Source organism: Palaemon carinicauda, chromosome 13 (assembly GCF_036898095.1).
Source record: "Palaemon carinicauda isolate YSFRI2023 chromosome 13, ASM3689809v2, whole genome shotgun sequence".
Classification (NCBI taxonomy): Eukaryota; Metazoa; Arthropoda; class Malacostraca; order Decapoda; family Palaemonidae; genus Palaemon; species Palaemon carinicauda.
In genome coordinates, this window is record NC_090737.1 from 19623457 (window position 1) to 19630956 (window position 7500).

The following is a 7500-nucleotide window of genomic DNA, read 5'->3' on the forward strand; positions in this document are numbered from 1 at the left end:
CATTTAAGCCATTCGTCTTTGGACCAGCTATTTAAGCCTTTTTTTATAAGGCTAGGCATTTAAGCCATTCATCTTTAGACCAGTCATTTAAGCCTTTCATTATGAGGCTATGCATTTAAGCCATTCATACTAAGGCCAATCATTTCAGCCAATCATTATAAGGCTAGGCATTTCAGCCATTCATCTTTAGACCAGCCTTTTAAGCGTTTCATTATGAGGCTAGGAATTTAAGCCATTCATACTAAGGCCAATCATTGCAGCCAATCATTATAAGGCTAGGCATTTAAGCCATTCATCTTTAGACCAGCCAGTTAAGCCTTTCTTTATAAGGCTAGGCATTTAAGCCATTCATACTAAGGCCAATCCTTTCAGCCAATCATTTCAGCCAATCATTATAAGGCAAGGCATTTAAGCCATTCATCTTTAGACCAGCCATTTAAGCCTTTCATTATGAGGCTAGGCATTTAAGCCATTCATACTAAGGCCAATCATTTCAGCCAATCATTATAAGGCAGGGCATTTAAGCCTTTCATCATAAGGCTAGGCTTTTAAGCCAATCATTATAAGGCCAGGCATTTAAACAATTCATCCTAAGGCTAGGCTTTCAGGCCATTCATTATAAGGCCAGACATTTAAGCCATTCATTTTAAGGCCAGGCATTTAAGCCATTCATTATAAGGCTAGGTATTTAAGCCACTCATCCTAAGGCCAGGCTTTTAAATCATTCATCCTAAGACCAAATATTTAAGCCAGTCATTATAAGACTAGGCATTTAAGCCATTTATTATTAGGCCAGGCATTTAAGCCATTCATTATTAGGCTCTGCAGTTAAGCCAAACATGATTAGGCTTGGCAAAGGCAAGCATAATTGTGCCAGGTATTTAAGGCAAGCATCCTTATGTCAGGCATTTAAAGCAAGCTTCTTTATGCCAGGTATCCAAGGCAAGCATTTTTATGCAATCCAGTTAACTCAAGCTTTATCAGGCCAGGCAGTTAAGACAAGCATCTCTATGCCAGGTAGTGAAGCAATCCCTCCTTAGCCCAGATAGTTAAGCCAAACATTCTTAGCCCAGTCAGTTAAGCCAAACATCCTTAGCTGAGGCAGTTACGCAAAACTTCCTTAGGCATGGCCTCTAAGCCATAGTTCCTAAGGCAAGGCATTTAAGCCATACAACCTTAGCCCAGGCAGTTAAGCCACGCACCCCTATACAAATCAGGTAAGCCAAACATCCCTAGTCCACGCGTTCATGCCAAACATTTTTAGTCCAGTCACCTAGGCCCTTCTTTTTAGGCCAGCCAGTTAAGCGTTTCGGTTTTTTCCGGACAGTTCAGCCACACATAGACCACGTAGTTAAGCCAAACCTTCCTAGATAGGGCAGGTCAGCCAACACCCTTAGGCCAGGCAGTTAAGCCATACACCCTCAGACAAAGTAGTTAAGCCAAACATCCTTAGCCCTGTCAGTTGAGCCAAACAACTTTAGCCAAGGCAGTTAAGCCAAGCACCATTAGGCAAGGCATTTAAGCCAATCATTAGGCATTTAAGCCAATCATTATTAGGTCAGACATTTAAATCAATCATTATTAGGCTAGACATTTAAGCCAAGCATTATTAGACCAGGCAGTAAAGCCAAGCATTATTAGGCCAGGTAATTAGGCCAAGCATTATTAGGCCAGGCAGTTAAGCCAAGCATCATTAGGCCAGACAGTTAAGCCAAGCATCATTAGGCCAGGCAGTTAAGCCAAGCATTATTAGGCCAGGCAGTTAAGCCAAGCATTATTGGGCCAGGCAGTTAAGCCAAGCATCATTAGGCCAGGCAGTTAAGCCAAGCATTATTAGGCCAGGCAGTTAAGCCAAGCATAATTATGCCAGACAGTTAAGCCAAGCATCATTAGGCCAGACAGTTAAGCCACGCATTATTAGGCCAGCCAGTTAAGCCAAGCATCATTAGGCCAGGCAGTTAAGCCAAGCATTCTTAGGTCAGGCAGTTAAGCCAAGCATCATTAGGCCAGATAGTTAAGCCAAGCATTATTAGGCCAGGCAGTTAAGTCAAGCATTATGAGGCCAGGCAGTTAAACCAAGCATCATTAGGCCAGGCAGTTAAGCTAAGCATTCTTAGGCCAGGCAGTTAAGCCAAGCATCATTAGGTCAGACATTTAAGCCAAGCATTATTAGGCCAGGCAGTTAAGCCAAGCATCATTAGGCCAGACAGTTAAGCCAAGCATTCTTAGGCCAAGCAGTTAAGCCAAGCATCATTAGGCCAGACAGTTGAGCCAAGCCTTATTAGGCCAGGCAGCTAAGCCAAGCATTATTAAGCCAGGCAGTTAAGCCAAGCATCATTAGGCCAGGCAGTTAAGCCAAGCATTCATAGGCCAGGCAGTTAAGCCAAGCATTATTAGACCAGGCAGTTAAGCCAAGCATCATTAGGCCAGACAGTTAAGCCAAGCATCATTAGGCCAAACAGTTAAGCCAAGCATTATTAGGCCAGGCAGTTAAGTCAAGCATCATTAGGCCAGGCAGTTGAGCCAAGCATTATTAGACCAGGCAGTTAAGCCAAGCATCATTAGGCCAGGCAGTTAAGCCAAGCATCATTAGGCCAGACAGTTAAGCCAAGCATTATTAGGCCAGGCAGTTAACCCAAGCATCATTAGGCCAGGCAGTTAAGCCAAGCATTCTTAGGCCAGGCAGTTAAGCCAAGCATTCTTAGGCCAGGCAGTTAAGCCAAGCCTCATAGGCCAGGCAGTTAAGCCAAGCCTCATAGGCCAGGCAGTTAAGCCAAGCATCATTAGGCCTTGCAGTTAAGCCAATCATCATTTCGCCAGTCAGTTAAGCCAAGCCTCATTAGACCAGTTAGGCCAGAAATCACCAGACCAGGCAGTTAAGCCAAGCATCATTAGGCCAGACAGTTAAGCCAAGCATCATTAGGCTAAACAGTTAAGCCAAGCATTCTTAGGCCAGGCAGTTAAGTCAAGCATCATTAGGCCAGGCAGTTAAGCCAAGCATCATTAGGTCAGGCAGTTAAGCCAAGCATTATTAGACCAGGCAGTTAAGCCAAGCATTATTAGGCCAGGCAGTTAAGCCAAGCATCATTAGGCCAGGCAGTTAAGCCAAGCATTCTTAGGCCAGGCAGATTAAGCCAAGCCTCATAGGCTTGGCAGTTAAGCCAAGCATCATTAGGCCTTGCAGTTAAGCCAAGCATCATTTCGCCAGTCAGTTAAGCCAAGCATCATTTCGCCAGTCAGTTAAGCCAAGCCTCATTAGACCAGTTAAGCCAGATATCACCAGACCAGGCAGTTAAGGCAAGCATCATTTTGTCAGGCAGTTAAGCCAACCATCAATATGCCCTGCAGGTAAGCCAAGCATCATTAGGCTAGGCAGTTAAAGCTAGCATCCAAAAAAAAAAAAAAAATATGCCCTGCAGGTAAGCCAAGCATCATTAGGCTAGGCAGTTAAAGCTAGCATCCAAAAAAAAAAAAAAATATGCCCTGCAGGTAAGCCAAGCATCATTAGGCTAGGCAGTTAAAGCTAGCATCCAAAAAAAAAAAAAAAAATATGCCCTGCAGGTAAGCCAAGCATCATTAGGCTAGGCAGTTAAAGCTAGCATCCAAAAAAAAAAAAAAAAAAATATGCCAGGCAGTTAAGACAAGCATCATTAGCCTAGGCAGTTAAGCCTGGCATCCTTAAACCTAAAAAAAAAAAAAATATGCCAGGCAGTTCAGACAAGCATCATTAGCCTAGGCAGTTAAGCCTGGCATCCTTAAACCTAAAAAAAAAAAAAAAAAAAATATGCCAGGCAGTTCAGACAAGCATCATTAGCCTAGGCAGTTAAGCCTGGCATCTTTAAACCTAAAAAAAAAAATATGCCATGCAGTTCAGACAAGCATCATTAGCCTAGGCAGTTAAGCCTGGCATCCTTAAACCTAAAAAAAAAAAAAAAATATGCCAGGCAGTTTAGACAAGCATCATTAGCCTAGGCAGTTAAGCCTGGCATCCTTAAACCTAAAAAAAAAAATATGCCATGCAGTTTAGACAAGCATCATTAGCCTAGGCAGTTAAGCCTGGTATCCTTAAACCTAAAAAATGAAAAGATTTAAAAATAATATTCATTTCACAAAAATGAAAATACCGGTATATTCCTTTTACAAAATATGCGACGTCGCTATGAAATAAAGAATAATATTCCTTCCACAACATAACATAAAAATATATTCCTCTTACAAAATAATATAAAATAATATTCCTTTCACAAAATAAAATAAAAAATATATTCCTTTTGCAAAAAAAAATGAAAAATATTCCGAACCAAAAAAAATCATTTTTTTTTTTTTATTTTTTTTTTATTTTTTTTTTTTTTTAATTTCTTATTTATTTATTTATTTATTTTTTTTTAATTTTCTTTTATCGATCTAGTTTCAGACTTCTTAATTATTTTGGATATTCTCCTGAGTTCATTCGTTATGAACCATATTTTCGTCTGTTTCCAAAACTGGGACTATGGGCCCAAGAGTAAGCCTGGTCCCGTTTTGGTTTCTTCTTCTTTGGTTTCCTTACCAAAAGTTTCCTTGTGGGTCCTTCTCCTTCTCTTTGTTTTTCTTCCTTTACGATGACTACTTTATTGTCATCTTCTACTGGAGTTTCACAACCTTCTACGACTGAAGTATTATCAAGTCTGCATTTCTCCTTTCCTGGTGAACCCTCGTCACCGGTTCCTTCTTTTTTAACCTTTTCTAAATCTCTCCTCTGAAGTTCCTTCTTCAGTGAAGAGATGACATCCTTCGCTGCGGAGAATTCTTTCTTCATTTCATCCTCTTTGTTGGTCATTCGAACAATCTTTCCATTCAGGTTTTTCTTTCGTTTCACTTTGTTCTCCAGTTGTTCACGAAGACCTTCGTTCTTCTTTGTTATTGTGAACACTGCCTCCTTTAGCTCATGATTCTGCACTAGAGCTTTAGAAATCTCGCCCTGCAGCTCTTTTACTAGACGTTGGTGTCCTTGGCTTTTTTCTGATCATTAGAACGAGCCTCCATCAGCTCTTTTTCTAGTTTAATTTTCTCAAGAGCTAATTCTTTATTAAGGAAGCTTCGTTCCTCATTGGATTTTTAAGATCTTCATTCTCTGCCAGAAGGATCGATTTCAGTTCGTCATGAGCCTCGGTTTCCTTCTTGGCCTTTTCCAGTTCCTCATTCAACTGGAACATTTTCGCTGTATTTTCTTCGACCAAAATCACTTTACCTTCAAGCTCTCGTTTCAGAGCTTTCTTCTCTCCCATAAGTTCTAATTGCATTTGAATATGGGCATCATTTTTCTGCTGAGCCATTTTCAGTTCCGGTTGCAACTCAAGAATTGATTCATAGTAAGTTGCAAGTAGATTTTCCTGGCCTTCAATCACAGTCTGTTTATTGGCAAGTTCCTTAGCCTTGATTTCATTCTTTAGCCTAAGATCTTCAATCTCAGTGTCTTCATCAGTCTGAACTGTTACATCAGATTTAGAGACTGGTTCAGTATCAATCTGAACGTCCCTGGAAAGCGAAGGATCCGTCCCACTGAGAACAGCTTCAGTCTCCTCAGAAATACTGTAGATTTCCTCCTGGTCCAAGACAGGCTCGAGTGCCTCACTCTGTTCCTCCTTGGCCCAGAATGTCCTCATCAGAAGACCACCTCCCAAAACGAGGCATAGTCCCTCCAGTTCCATCAACCGGGGCTGCTGGTCCTGAAAACCGTCTTCGGAAGAGGGACCCCCAAGTAGATATTTCTTCCCGTACTCACTGATAGCTCTCAATGCGTTGTTTGTAAACATCGTTGCAAAACTGAGAATGCAGATCACATGACTTTGATCAGGTATAATTTGAAAAAATCGAAATATGTCCTGGCAGAAATATCGACTCCGAGATTGAAGGCATTTTGAAGACTGGAGACGTCTTCGTTTGCTTCGAGATCGTCTCCAGAAACCGATTCCGATTATAATTCGAATGAGAGCGAGACTTTGAAGACGTCTTCGTTCGATTTGGGAAAATTCTTCACTCGGTCTTCATCGGAACTTGGTAGTAATTTATTTTCCCAAAGGAAATAGATAGATAGATAGATAGATAGATAGAAGATATAGATAGATAGATAGATAGATAGAAGATATAGATAGATAGATAGATGAATAGATAGATAGATAGATAAATAGATAGATAGATAGAATTGATATATATATATATATATATATATATATATATATATATATATATATATATATATATATATGTATATATATATATATATATATATATATATATATATATATATATATATATATATATATATTTATATATATGATAAATTTTTGCACATTTAAACGTGTTTTTTTTTATTCAAATAAGCCATATATTTTTTATACATTAATGTCTGTATTCTCTTAACGACCTCGGGATCAGAGCCCCAGGCGAAATCACACAAAGACAAGAGCTTTTGACCGACCGGGAATCGAACCCTGGTCCGGCAAGCTTGTATAGACAGTGACTACCACTTGGCCACGAAGTAAGGTAAAAGTCAATGACAATGCTTCTGTATACATTTGTTTTGGTCAAGACAAAAACCATTTTACTAGAATAGCAACCTGATTTAGAATAAAGGAACAAAGGAGTTGACAAAGAAGTTACCAGTTAGAATTGCGATTGTGTTGAAAATAGACAAAATGAAGGAAATATGTGATATCAATCATAGCAGCTTGAATTTAAAGACTAGAAACCCATATTACAATAGTTATGACACTTTCCAGAGACTGGAAACATTGGTTGTATGGCGCGTGAGATGGTTTATCAGCTCTGACTATTGAGATACTATTGAAAGGACTAGAATTTGAGGCTCCTTGAATACCAGAAACTTAAGTTCAACCTACCGTAGAAATGGAATCATCAATAGCATTTTCTCAACATCTGTGTGAATTTAATGCCAGTGACCTAATTAGGAGACAAGGTCATAAATTTCATTATCCTTGGATAAAAGAAAAATAGCTGTTGAGAAACAAGTTTAAGATGATTAGTGTTGGCAATATTTCTATTTTATTTCACATTCCTTTTCCTCTATAATTGGGATTTTTATAAAAAAAAATTAATGGTTTATTTTCAAGGTTCATGATTAAATTTCACCGAATTAGTTCCTGATTGTTCCTAAGAGCCAAGGGGAATTAGCTCTAGATTTCTAATCATGAGCTAAGGTGAATTAGTACTTGATTTGTTCTTATAAGCCTAGGGGAATTATTTCTTGATTTGTTCTAATGAGTCAAGGTTAATAATTAGTTATAGTTCATTCTACTTATTCTTTGTTTAGTACCATTGTTTATAGTGTACTCTGTGGGTTTTCTTATTGTCTCTGGTTTTTTTTTTATGACGGTTCATGATTACTGTTTATCAAAGTAAATATTGGTTTAATAAAGGGGTTCTGCTAACTATTATGAAATATAATGCAGTATAATGAGCCTCTCTTCAATGCGTCATAATGATTCCAAGCCCAAAGTT

The 7500-nt window shown here is 39.0% G+C and overlaps 1 protein-coding gene across 1 annotated transcript in view; it reads left to right on the plus strand.

Annotated features, from left to right (window-relative positions):
- The window catches only part of Idua (alpha-L-iduronidase), a 42982-nt gene that overhangs the window by 30422 nt on the left and 5060 nt on the right, over nucleotides 1-7500 (plus strand). The gene's annotated exons all lie outside the window — the stretch shown is intronic.